Below are 14,521 nucleotides of genomic sequence, written 5' to 3'. Positions count from 1 at the left end.
TTTTCATGAATTTGAATAACAAAGCAGTACCCGCTGCATGCTATAAGGATTAGAACCAACACTTGCTGTCGGGCGAAAGCTCGGTGGTCTAGTGGAGATGACGCCTGTCCGGTGATCAGGAGGTCGTAGGTTCGAATCCTGCTCGAGTATGTACGCCCATGATTTTTTTATCATGGCTACTACTAAAACACTGATTAATTCAGTGCTTATTTACGTCGATGTAGGGCAATTTGTCAATCAGTTGCAATGAAAACATCACGACGGAAGAATTTTCATGAATTTGAATAACAAAGCAGTACCCGCTGCATGCTATAAGGATTAGAACCAACACTTGCTGTCGGGCGAAAGCTCGGTGGTCTAGTGGAGATGACGCCTGTCCGGTGATCAGGAGGTCGTAGGTTCGAATCCTGCTCGAGTATGTACGCCCATGATTTTTTTATCATGGCTACTACTAAAACACTGATTAATTCAGTGCTTATTTACGTCGATGTAGGGCAATTTGTCAATCAGTTGCAATGAAAACATCACGACGGAAGAATTTTCATGAATTTGAATAACAAAGCAGTACCCGCTGCATGCTATAAGGATTAGAACCAACACTTGCTGTCGGGCGAAAGCTCGGTGGTCTAGTGGAGATGACGCCTGTCCGGTGATCAGGAGGTCGTAGGTTCGAATCCTGCTCGAGTATGTACGCCCATGATTTTTTTATCATGGCTACTACTAAAACACTGATTAATTCAGTGCTTATTTACGTCGATGTAGGGCAATTTGTCAATCAGTTGCAATGAAAACATCACGACGGAAGAATTTTCATGAATTTGAATAACAAAGCAGTACCCGCTGCATGCTATAAGGATTAGAACCAACACTTGCTGTCGGGCGAAAGCTCGGTGGTCTAGTGGAGATGACGCCTGTCCGGTGATCAGGAGGTCGTAGGTTCGAATCCTGCTCGAGTATGTACGCCCATGATTTTTTTATCATGGCTACTACTAAAACACTGATTAATTCAGTGCTTATTTACGTCGATGTAGGGCAATTTGTCAATCAGTTGCAATGAAAACATCACGACGGAAGAATTTTCATGAATTTGAATAACAAAGCAGTACCCGCTGCATGCTATAAGGATTAGAACCAACACTTGCTGTCGGGCGAAAGCTCGGTGGTCTAGTGGAGATGACGCCTGTCCGGTGATCAGGAGGTCGTAGGTTCGAATCCTGCTCGAGTATGTACGCCCATGATTTTTTTATCATGGCTACTACTAAAACACTGATTAATTCAGTGCTTATTTACGTCGATGTAGGGCAATTTGTCAATCAGTTGCAATGAAAACATCACGACGGAAGAATTTTCATGAATTTGAATAACAAAGCAGTACCCGCTGCATGCTATAAGGATTAGAACCAACACTTGCTGTCGGGCGAAAGCTCGGTGGTCTAGTGGAGATGACGCCTGTCCGGTGATCAGGAGGTCGTAGGTTCGAATCCTGCTCGAGTATGTACGCCCATGATTTTTTTATCATGGCTACTACTAAAACACTGATTAATTCAGTGCTTATTTACGTCGATGTAGGGCAATTTGTCAATCAGTTGCAATGAAAACATCACGACGGAAGAATTTTCATGAATTTGAATAACAAAGCAGTACCCGCTGCATGCTATAAGGATTAGAACCAACACTTGCTGTCGGGCGAAAGCTCGGTGGTCTAGTGGAGATGACGCCTGTCCGGTGATCAGGAGGTCGTAGGTTCGAATCCTGCTCGAGTATGTACGCCCATGATTTTTTTATCATGGCTACTACTAAAACACTGATTAATTCAGTGCTTATTTACGTCGATGTAGGGCAATTTGTCAATCAGTTGCAATGAAAACATCACGACGGAAGAATTTTCATGAATTTGAATAACAAAGCAGTACCCGCTGCATGCTATAAGGATTAGAACCAACACTTGCTGTCGGGCGAAAGCTCGGTGGTCTAGTGGAGATGACGCCTGTCCGGTGATCAGGAGGTCGTAGGTTCGAATCCTGCTCGAGTATGTACGCCCATGATTTTTTTATCATGGCTACTACTAAAACACTGATTAATTCAGTGCTTATTTACGTCGATGTAGGGCAATTTGTCAATCAGTTGCAATGAAAACATCACGACGGAAGAATTTTCATGAATTTGAATAACAAAGCAGTACCCGCTGCATGCTATAAGGATTAGAACCAACACTTGCTGTCGGGCGAAAGCTCGGTGGTCTAGTGGAGATGACGCCTGTCCGGTGATCAGGAGGTCGTAGGTTCGAATCCTGCTCGAGTATGTACGCCCATGATTTTTTTATCATGGCTACTACTAAAACACTGATTAATTCAGTGCTTATTTACGTCGATGTAGGGCAATTTGTCAATCAGTTGCAATGAAAACATCACGACGGAAGAATTTTCATGAATTTGAATAACAAAGCAGTACCCGCTGCATGCTATAAGGATTAGAACCAACACTTGCTGTCGGGCGAAAGCTCGGTGGTCTAGTGGAGATGACGCCTGTCCGGTGATCAGGAGGTCGTAGGTTCGAATCCTGCTCGAGTATGTACGCCCATGATTTTTTTATCATGGCTACTACTAAAACACTGATTAATTCAGTGCTTATTTACGTCGATGTAGGGCAATTTGTCAATCAGTTGCAATGAAAACATCACGACGGAAGAATTTTCATGAATTTGAATAACAAAGCAGTACCCGCTGCATGCTATAAGGATTAGAACCAACACTTGCTGTCGGGCGAAAGCTCGGTGGTCTAGTGGAGATGACGCCTGTCCGGTGATCAGGAGGTCGTAGGTTCGAATCCTGCTCGAGTATGTACGCCCATGATTTTTTTATCATGGCTACTACTAAAACACTGATTAATTCAGTGCTTATTTACGTCGATGTAGGGCAATTTGTCAATCAGTTGCAATGAAAACATCACGACGGAAGAATTTTCATGAATTTGAATAACAAAGCAGTACCCGCTGCATGCTATAAGGATTAGAACCAACACTTGCTGTCGGGCGAAAGCTCGGTGGTCTAGTGGAGATGACGCCTGTCCGGTGATCAGGAGGTCGTAGGTTCGAATCCTGCTCGAGTATGTACGCCCATGATTTTTTTATCATGGCTACTACTAAAACACTGATTAATTCAGTGCTTATTTACGTCGATGTAGGGCAATTTGTCAATCAGTTGCAATGAAAACATCACGACGGAAGAATTTTCATGAATTTGAATAACAAAGCAGTACCCGCTGCATGCTATAAGGATTAGAACCAACACTTGCTGTCGGGCGAAAGCTCGGTGGTCTAGTGGAGATGACGCCTGTCCGGTGATCAGGAGGTCGTAGGTTCGAATCCTGCTCGAGTATGTACGCCCATGATTTTTTTATCATGGCTACTACTAAAACACTGATTAATTCAGTGCTTATTTACGTCGATGTAGGGCAATTTGTCAATCAGTTGCAATGAAAACATCACGACGGAAGAATTTTCATGAATTTGAATAACAAAGCAGTACCCGCTGCATGCTATAAGGATTAGAACCAACACTTGCTGTCGGGCGAAAGCTCGGTGGTCTAGTGGAGATGACGCCTGTCCGGTGATCAGGAGGTCGTAGGTTCGAATCCTGCTCGAGTATGTACGCCCATGATTTTTTTTATCATGGCTACTACTAAAACACTGATTAATTCAGTGCTTATTTACGTCGATGTAGGGCAATTTGTCAATCAGTTGCAATGGAATCGGTTGTTTGGGAATTTATTTGGCAAGGGAAACCAAAAATTAGAAAAACTGTGTTGGTATTAGATTATGAACAAGGGGGAGTAAAACTGATGCATTTTCCATCATTGATAAACGCTCAAAGAGTAATGTGGGTTAAAAGGTTATTTAATGGTAAACAAGAAATGAAATGGAAACAATATTTTCAGTTTGCTACTAAACATATTGGAGGTAAATTCATATTTTGCTGTAATTACTTTATTTATCTTTTGAATTTGTGTATTCCGGAATTTTACAGAGATCTGTTGAAAACATGGGTGAAAACAAGGGAATTTAGGGGTAATTATAATCAAATAAGGAAGGAAGTATTTTTTAATAGTAAAATGATTCGTATTGAAGGAAAATGCAGTTTTGATGAAAACTTGTTTTTGAAAAAATGTTTTAGATTGGAATATATAATGGATAGGAATGGAAAATTATTTTCTGTGGAATATTTTTATGATAAAGGATTTAATTATTTAGATATTTTGAGTATTCAGAAGATATATGAAACGCTTCCAATTGGTTGGAAAAGGAATGTAGAGAACACAGAGGTAGAGAAGGATATAAGTGTTGATGAAATGATTTTTATAAGATATGGGAAGAAAATTCCTTTGGAAAAGATTACCTCCTAAGATATCTATGTTGAATTAGTGAAGAAAATAAGTGATGATTCTTTGGTGATAGAAAAAAATGAGAAATTTATATTTTGTGATTTTTCTATTAAAGATATAAAATGTATTTTTAGCAGGATAAAACGTATCACTTTGAGTTCTGTTTTGAGGGATTTTCAATTTAGATTATTGCATGGAGTAGTGTACACAAATCATCATTTATTTCAGTTTAAGTTTGTAAACGATAATTTATGTTCCTTTTGTCATAAAGAGGAAGAGACGTATAAACATATCTTTTATACATGTGAATTTGCTAGGAATGTTTGGGGAAAATGTACTTTTTTTGATTATGTTGATTTGCAACAGTTGAGTTGGGAAGAGATTTTTGTTGGTATAGAGCTACCAGACAAAGGAAAAGCTCAGTTAGTTAACCATGTTATAATTTTGGTGAAGAAATTGCTTTTTTTAGGAAGGAAAAATAAGACATCCCCAACGGAACATTTCATTAAAAGGTCTATAGAGCAGGATAAGTTAGAAGAAGAAAAGTTAGCAGTTATACGTAACACGTTGTCAATACATTTGCAAAAGTGGGAAAACTGGAAAAAGAATTGAGAATTTGTTTTGCTCTTATTTTTAATAGAGTAGGGTCTGCAGCACATCCACCAGGAAGTGCCTTTCCACGCACTCGTTATATATGTGTTATAACGTATGTCAGAACACACAGGTTTCAGTTGCCTTTGATGTTTTGTTGTGAGGGGGGGGGGGAGGGGTTTGAAAGGGGAGGGAAAATGGGGTAGGGTAGTAAGAGGGAGAATGGGCGGGGGTATAGGGTGGTCGGGGGGGGGGTTGGGTGTGTTTTTTGTTTTTTAACAATAAATTTCAATCAATGGATATTGATATTTTAAGTTGGATTGAATGAATGTTGAAAAGAAATTATTTTGGGGTTGGTGATTTAGTTGATAAAATTTGTAATGTAATGAAGGAATAAAATCAAAAAGAGAATGAGGGATTAGTAGTGTAAAAATAGAAAAGAAGAGATGTGTATATGGATTGTGTACATGGATTGTGAAAAAATGTATCAGAGTGTATCAAAAGGTATTAAATTGATGTTAAGTTTCGGTATAAATTTTGTATCCATTGATGAAAATGATTATGAAATTGGTCCAGAGAATTTTGTATAAATTTGTTTGTACATTATGTTTCCCATTGATGAAGAATAAAATATTCTTTAAAACAAAAACAAAAATCAATCAGTAAGTCAATCAACCATTGCTTGCGCTCACCCTTGGCAATGTTGAGAACGATGAGTAATGCCTCGCGCCTGCACTGGAGAAGCAACGGGAACGGTACCGACGTGTTCAGCTCATTTGACAGACGATTGAACAAGTCGAGGTAACCCGAATACTGGCGGGAAGAGACAGATAGACAGATTGAATCTTTTCAAAACGAGGGCAATTGCATTATGAAACTATGTCTTTTTACAGCCTTTTTGATGACAATGTACAAATCAAGTATTCATTTTGGGTTAATAGTGAAAATGGAGTCAGTATGTATGCAACGCCGCATTATTCACTCTTCTTTTTTTTTTTTTTTTGACCACACATTTTTATTGATAGATTGAAATATAGCTTATAATTTTGAACAGCGCTCTTTACACAAAGTTAGTTTCACAACGCCTTGCATAATCACAATTAAAATCAATCATCAAATAAATCTTTTAAGGTTTCTTAAAGGTGCATGTATATAGTGATGGTGTCATCCAGATGGTTTGGCATAGCGGATTCCAAAGACGTTCGGCATGTGACTGGAAACTGGAAAGCACTGTCATCTTAAACACTGGTTGGAACATGGAGATAGATATTGAACTAAATGAATTGATAAAAGGATAAATCCATTTTTCGTCAGGATTTCGTCGGGGTTCTTTTTTAATTTTCCCGAAATATCCTTCATTAGGGGTAGCTTCCAAGTCTTTGTCGAACAATCCTGCGATAGTGTCACAAATAGGTTTAGTTCCCCCCCCCCCCCCCCCCCCCGAAAAATTCCGAATTAGGGGAAGTGCGGCTTATTGGTGTTTATCTGGATTCTTCCAAAATGTACTTACTGTGCATGTTTGCTGTATATAAAGCACGTCGAGCTGCCTTTCTTTTCGTAGGACATTTTGCCACATGCGCTGCATGTACGTCACACCGCCTTGCTAACTTACCCTTACCTTCTAAAAACCTGTGATAGGGGGTCATTTTGTTGACTTCCCTTTCAAAAGCCCGTGGATAAGGGGCAATTTGGATGGCGTCTCTTCTACATGCCCGTGATAGGGGCTTAAAATCCTAACCCATTTCCATCCTCAAAGGGGGTCTCTCTAAGAATCTGGAACAAGCATCTGTGTATGGTTGACCGCCTGAGTGGAGGGGGGAGGGGGTTTGCCTTGTATCAGACTCATGGACCTTTAGTGTCGAGCTCATGGGCTGTATGACTCGTGGGCTGTATGACTCATAGACCCTTTTGTTTCCAGTGTCGAACTCGTGGCCGTGTAACTCGTAGGTTCGGTCTTGTGGGATGACCCAATTTTTTTTATTTTTATTTTTTTTACTTCAGAAATAAGAAATTCTCATACATCTCCCCTCCCCCCCCCCCCCCCCCGACTGGAGGAAGTGAAGATACTACAAACCTGAAGTGACACTTGCCTTCTCATTTACGTTTTTTTCCTTTTTACTCTTGATTTGCCATTTGATGAGTGACGTCAGAACACCGACAGTTGCTGCCATGCCACCTGCACCGAAATGTAAATGTGTTATATATATATATATATATATATATATATATATATACCATTATTATAATATATATTTGTATATAAATAAAATTAATATATATATATATATATATATATATATATATATACATATATATTATGAACATGATAAGCAAACTGACAAACATGTTAGCGCAATAAAAGACAACAAACAAGACACTATTCAAAACAAGAATGATATAAAAGGATGCACGGAATGTGTGACAAAAACATTGTCAACAATCATGAACAGTATTAGAGAGGAAACCAAAGAACATGCATAACGTATACAGTATTTAAATTTCCACGAGATGAAAGACTGGTAGTACAGACATATTCAGGTAAGATGTAAGACATACCTTAAAAGAGGGCCTTTTTTCATTGTGCCTCTCGAAATATTATAGTTTCAAATGTAGAGATTCTAACTCCGTCTTATGGTAATAGTATGCACGTTTCTACAGTTGTAAATAAAGCAAGTACTCACCACAGTATAATGGTATGCATAACCATACACATTGATTATACTTGTCATGTGAGATAACTCAAAGTCGCAGAAACTATAGGCACAGATGATGCTGTTTCTGTGTATTGCAACTCGTATCATCCATTTGTGTAGCATTGAGCCGTTCTGGTTACTTATCATTGTTTATTTCGTTACAGAATTATCAAAAGTCACAGGAATTTACAATTGATCTTTGACTTTGCAACTCATTTTAGAAGACTGAAGTTCATGATTTTGTCTAAGATTTTCAGTCCTTGTATTTTGTCTGAAAGCAAGCAGATTTAAAGCATTTACGTAGGATATGCAGTAAAAATCTTAATAAAAGAATACCAATTAATGTAATGAGACGATGATTCTTGCAGCAAAATCACCCAAAGACCTGGGATAAAGTAAATTTGTAGTTCTCATAAAAAGAATGCACACACACACACACACACACACATATCATTCCTCATTCCTCAATGTTTATTAATCATGGCTTCCTATTATACAGTATTAAAATGCCTCTGATATGCAGTCACACCACAGTGCGCTCATAATGCTGAATTCAAAATGAAATCGTTCCTGATGAAGATCTGCATAAAGGGAGGTTGTGGATGGTCGAAACTGGGTGTAGCAAGCTTAGGTCCATTGGTCATCAGTTTATCAGATCGATAACACAAATAATACGTCGATATACGCACAAATCGGCACATTATTATCGACCTCGTAAGTCCAGTGCGAACGTGCACGACGCCCACCTCTCTAGCTCCCAGGCCAGAAACCGGTCAAGATCATGATGAACCTTGTATAGAAGCTGTGGTATGGTTGATGCAGTATTGTGAAGGCGTATACATTTTGTTTTTTGTTTTGTTTTGTTTTTTTAGTGGAAAAATTCATATGAAAATAAACCCTTCTTGTGAGACCCTTGTTTTCTCCGCCTGTATATGCATTCTTGAGCAAATTATCCATTAACGGAAACCAAATATTTGGGCTATTTTGGCCCACAATTTTGACGGGTTACACCAAATAATTATGGGGATTGAGTGAATGCAGCAATATTAGAAGAACACATTGGTAAAAGCTTGAGGAATATCTGACAATCTGTTCAATAGTAATGAAATTTTATAGTTTGAGTACCGCCATCGCTAGATTACTACATGTTGTGATGTCACATTATGCTGAATGATATATTTATTTCTTTGTTTACTTGTATCATTTTCCATCTGAGAAGATAACTGGATAGCTCATGCTCAGCTGCACTAGCTGGTATTCCAGTTCGATTTCAGGCGGGATCACTTTACCAGGTTATGCACCCTGCTCTTTGCGATGAATGAATGAAGCGGGATCTTTCACGTGTATGAATTGTGACTCTCACTCACGGGACCTCCATTTTATATGTCCTATCCGAGAGACACAGTATTTTGCCTCTTTCTATATAGAGGGGACGGCATGATTACACATAACATTGCTCAGTTAGACTCGGGAAATCAAGCCCGTGTACTTTGGATCTGCAGGCAGACGCGCTATCGGAATATACCGACTAAGCCAAATCATCACCCATAAAAATAGCCACACGAAGAAAATATAAAGAGAATTCCACAAAATTTCTTTAAAAAAACATGAAAAGTTTACATTCCCTCGACTTGTTACTGACATAGATTATCATAATTATTATTAGTAATATCATTCCATCTCCGCATTCTGAAAGAAGCACGTCAAGTGCTCTTTTATTATGGTGGAAAGAAAGTGAAAATATGTTGAATTTTCTTCATATTTTCTTTATATCGTTCTTCGCATGTGACGTTACAAACTGTAGAATATACTCTTCTCATCCAGCGATGGTTACACAAGAGCTTTAAACATTCAGAACTTTTGAACGAATATTTCCTCAAACTTTCACCGATTTGTTGTACTTATAATGCTGCATTCTTTCAATCCACGCGTACATTTGGGTGAACTTTTCCTTTAAAGGTATCGTTGACCACCACGTTTAATCCTAGAAAAGACAAGCAAACAAAAAAGATTAACTCAGTGCTTTAACGTTGGCAAAAAATGATAGTTTGCATATTCATCCGATAAAAATTACTGTTTACGAAGTAAAGTTTACGAAGTAAAATTACTTTTACGAAGTAAAATGGATCATACTTTTATGATTCTTTTCAACCAAGAAAAACAAAACAAAAGGGTATGCAAAAATAACAGAAAAACAGAACAGAACTCACTGTTTGATTTCTGATTTTGTTCTTGACTTTGGTCCTGATTCATTTTCTGCAGGAAAATATGGTACATGTAGTTGCATTTTTTAATGTATTGAGATGTTATTATTGAGTACACAGTTTACTTCCGAAACATACAAACACTGCCCTGTTATGTCAAGCTGAAAGCCAGAGTTTGGCATTTCGTTTGCATCGTATACCTTGTAATTTGTTTCACTGATTGTGTATATCTCAATTGGAAAAAGAATAACAAATCGTGGAAGTAAATTTTGGCCCATTCAGTCAATTTTTGTTTATAATCAGTACAAAGTCTATCCCATTTGTGAAGTTATGATAATGAAGTTTTTGATTGGCCCAATCAAACGACTCCACATGATGATTATATAACTTAAATAAGCTGGCACTATGATCTGAACAATGTAATGTCAATAACCAATTTCATATATAGCTTGACTGCATTTTTTCAACATTTATTATGGACCAGGTATAAATCTTTCTTATTTTTTTTTAGATTAGGACATAAAGACACAATTCAAACAAACTTCCATACAAAAATCATCATACATGTATTCCAGCAATTATTATGACCCTTGTAAACTGGTCATAATGGTCGACTGGCCCGCGGTGACAATCCGTGTAAGATAACGCACTGCTGACTTGAAAAAGGCCAATAATTACAGGTATAACACCGGTTATACAGCGTATACTCACCTTTCCAACAGGAGGCACGCATTCTGAAATAAAAAGTACACAGAACAAGACAGCATTATGATTGGCGGTAATAATAAAATTGCCCAGAAAACATCTAGAAGAACGTAGGATTAGGCCCACATAACGAACCACAGCTGTTAAGAAAGCCTACTCCATGTACATGTAGAAAGGGGTTATTGACGACAACGTATATTGGTGTTGACTGATGGTTACCGGCGACAAGTTTATCTATTTATTTATTTATTTATTGGTCATTTCATTTGTTTTTGCTTTTTAATGAAGACCCCTTTGGATTGGAAATCTGTGTATCTGAAATGTTCAAGGGCAAATTATCTCGGCACATCATTATCCCTGTGAGATTAGGCTATATATCTTACCTTTTCTCGGCGCCTCGGTCTGTTCCGGAGCAGATCGCAGTGGAGCCGTTTGCACTGACGCCTCCCCATCCTTTGTCTTCTTGGAAAAAGCCATAGAATTCCTCTCCAACTTTGCCTCCTCGCAATCCATCTGACTTTTAGATCTTGTTAGGAATGATAATGAGGGACTAATTCCTATTCCATCACGTAAAGCCGACACCGGTGGAGGATATAGCAATTTTAACTATACTTTGAGAATCTAGTTCAGACACGTATTCCTGTTGGTGCTGCACTTACATAGACCTTACTAAACAAACATGAGTTTTCAGTTAAGTGCACGACCAAAAAAAAAAAAAAAAAAAAAAATGAAATTTTGCAGTGTTGAAATTTTCGCACATTTTGCGTGACATGAAACTACTGATTAAGTAAAGCATGCGAATTTGTCGCTTGTTAAGATGGAATACTCTTATATTTTGATTCCGTGGGATCAAAAACACGAAAAATGCATCTTACCTTACCTACCTTACCTAGGGCGGTGAGTTGGCTCAGTCGGTAGCGCGTCTGCCTCACGATCACGCGGCCCGGGTTCGAACCCGAGTCTGGACTGAGCAATGTTGTGTGTAAACATACCGTCCCCTCTAGCAAGAGGCAAAACACTCTGTCCCTCGGATAGGACATAAAATGGAGGTCCCGTGTATGAGAGAGTCACAGCTCATGCACGTAAAAGATCCCGCTTCATTCATTCATCGAAAAGAGCAGGGTGTCTAACCCGGTGAAGTGGTCCCACCGCACATCCAACTGGACCCCATGGAAGACCAGCTTAGTGTAGCTGAATATGGGCTATCCAGCCATCTTCACAGATGGAAAATGAACAACAACAACCTGGTCGAGCGTAAAAGTTCACTCGCACGAAAATTTCAACTTATGGTTTAGAAGTAATAAGCTTTCATTGAATATCAATAAAACATGTTTTATACATTTTCATACGCTTCAATCCCAACCCACCCTTCCTCAAAGTATTTTTATTGATGATATAAACATTGCTGAGAAACGTTCAACCAAGTTCCTAGGAGTGACCCTAGATAGCAATCTAACTTGGAATACTCATGTCCAGAATGTTATAACAGCAATATCTAAAGTAACTGGTGTTTTAAGGAGAATAAAATACTTAATTAATAATCAAACTTTAATGATATACAACACCTTATTTCTACCATAATATGTAATGTACTGCAATATTGTATGGGGCAACTGCAGCAAAACCAAATTGAATACAATTTTTCTTCTCCAGAAAAAGGCTCTTCGTATATGCACACATTCAAATTTTTTCGCTCACACTGATCCATATTTTATCGCCTAAAAAATCTAAAGGCCCATGATATACAATGTTGTCATTGATATACCTATATATGCCATATTTATGTATAAACACATTCGAAATTAACCATTTTTCCATAATGCCCTAGTAACCAATGACCGTATTCACCCATACCCTACCCGTCGTTCCCATGATTTGCATTTAAGTAATCCAAAGCTTTTACTTGCTCAAAAGTCGATTAGACATCACGGTCCGGATACATGGAACACTCTTCCTGAGGAGTTGAAACAGTGTGCCTCCTTGTTTTCATTCAAAGCAAACTTAAAGAAGCATATTTACAGTATACTTCAAATACGAATTAAGCTCGAATAATTTATATGACTCATGTTGGTCTCCCGATAGCAACATCGTATGTCGTTCCCTCTTCCAGCAAACCAATTTTATTATTCTAAATTCCAGCCTATTTGCCCCTGTGCACTTTCAAGCACTTGCACTTTGTATTGTTACGAATTTAATACGTCCCTACCTTTTCCTCGGGCCGGCCATCTTTTCAAGCAATGCTTACAATGGCGGCCCTCTGCATTATCGCTTCTTAAATATACTATTGTTATTGTAATCCCTGCTGCATTGACATCCTGCATTCTGTAATATTATATCATTAATTTCCTTTTATATCGTTGTTTATGCAAGTCAAACGACTCTGTTTCAAATATACTTTGTATGTTTCCCATGTTCATGATTATGTAATTTATGTACATATTGATTTGCAGAAAATAAAGTATCTATCAAACAAACTTTAACAGTTTGTAGACATGATAATGATGATGATGATAATGATAATAACAGCAACAACAACAATAAAAATAAGGTCTTATTTACCCAGGGTATAGCCTCTTCAGTGTTGCCACTGCTCTACAAAGAGGGCCCTGCTATCATTATACCAGGTACCCATTTATACACCTGGGTCGAGAGGGACATAGAGGGTAAAAACATCTTGTCCAAGGACGTAAATAGCACTGCATGGGCGGGATTATTTTTATTATTTTGATTATTTTGCCAAGTTTAGTTCTTAAAATGTGTATGTCGCATGGCGACATAGCTTATCTTACCAATGGACAGGAGATCTATCTCAACCACGTGAATTAATGTAGATTTGTGTTTCAGCTTGACAAAATGTTACGAATCTCAGCACATTCCTTACCTATGGAAGATTTGCGCTTGACTGTAATTCTTAAAACTTACTCCACTTGATTATGCCGCCAAAACGTCGACTTAGTAACATATTCTATCTTGCCACGACAACATATCGAGGTGTGAATTTCATACCTCAACCTTCATCCCTCTGATTATTAAATATTCTCTTGCTTTCGAATTTTACGCTGTGTTCATCCACTGCCTATTCATGTTCGTGTTATTGTATACCAGAACCTCGGAAAGCGTTTCCCTCAAAGAGAAATCTCTTTGGCTTCGCGGACTGTTGTCATACGGATTAAAAGACAAGATCGCATCGCGATAACTCTTTTCTGACTATGGGTATGGTGGCTGGCTGACATATACCTTTGTTGCTTCAGTTCACTCGGACTCAATAAGCTGTGTTCGTCTGGTCCAATAGGCTGGTAGCGTCCCTTCGATGTGGGCACAACCCGCAGCTTGTTGCCGTACGAATCTGTCCGTATGATCTCGGCAACTAACGACATCTTACTCGCATTTGCGGCGTCTGGAAAAAGTGCAAAGCAACACGATCTTCAACCTGTTTTAGCTCTGGCAAAAGAGAAACGTACGGCTGTCATCAAAATGAGACATAACATGTTATGTAATTGTAAAATTTCACATGATTTCACGGAACAGATCTATAGTTGCAACCAATCACGTAATATTGTATGCACAATATAGTTAAGATGAATGGTTTAGGTGATGATGTCATCGCATCATAAGTTTCATATTGTCTTAATAATGTTCCTAAATCTTCAGTAAATTTTGGTCTTTTTCATTCATTTGTGACTCATATATATCGTCTTTCGTCTTCTTTTCTTCTTGTCAAATGAAAAAAAAAATGATGAAAACTATACAGTTAAAAATGGTGAGGACGTGAAACAATTATTGAAATGCAGTGATAAAGCAAGCACATAATAATGATAACAAGGATAATGTACCTTTATTGCAAAAAGATTGTAAGTGAAACTCCGCGTCAGCATGTTCAAGTATGCACGTGTGCAATCAAATGAACAGAAAAGGGAAAGTTCAATCAGTATCGGACCAAAGACAGTG

Source organism: Diadema antillarum, unplaced genomic scaffold (genome assembly GCF_040938485.1).
Source record: "Diadema antillarum isolate AM-2024a unplaced genomic scaffold, OU_Dant_1.0 seq00000697_RagTag, whole genome shotgun sequence".
Classification (NCBI taxonomy): Eukaryota; Metazoa; Echinodermata; class Echinoidea; order Diadematoida; family Diadematidae; genus Diadema; species Diadema antillarum.
This window is presented reverse-complemented; position numbering follows the sequence as displayed.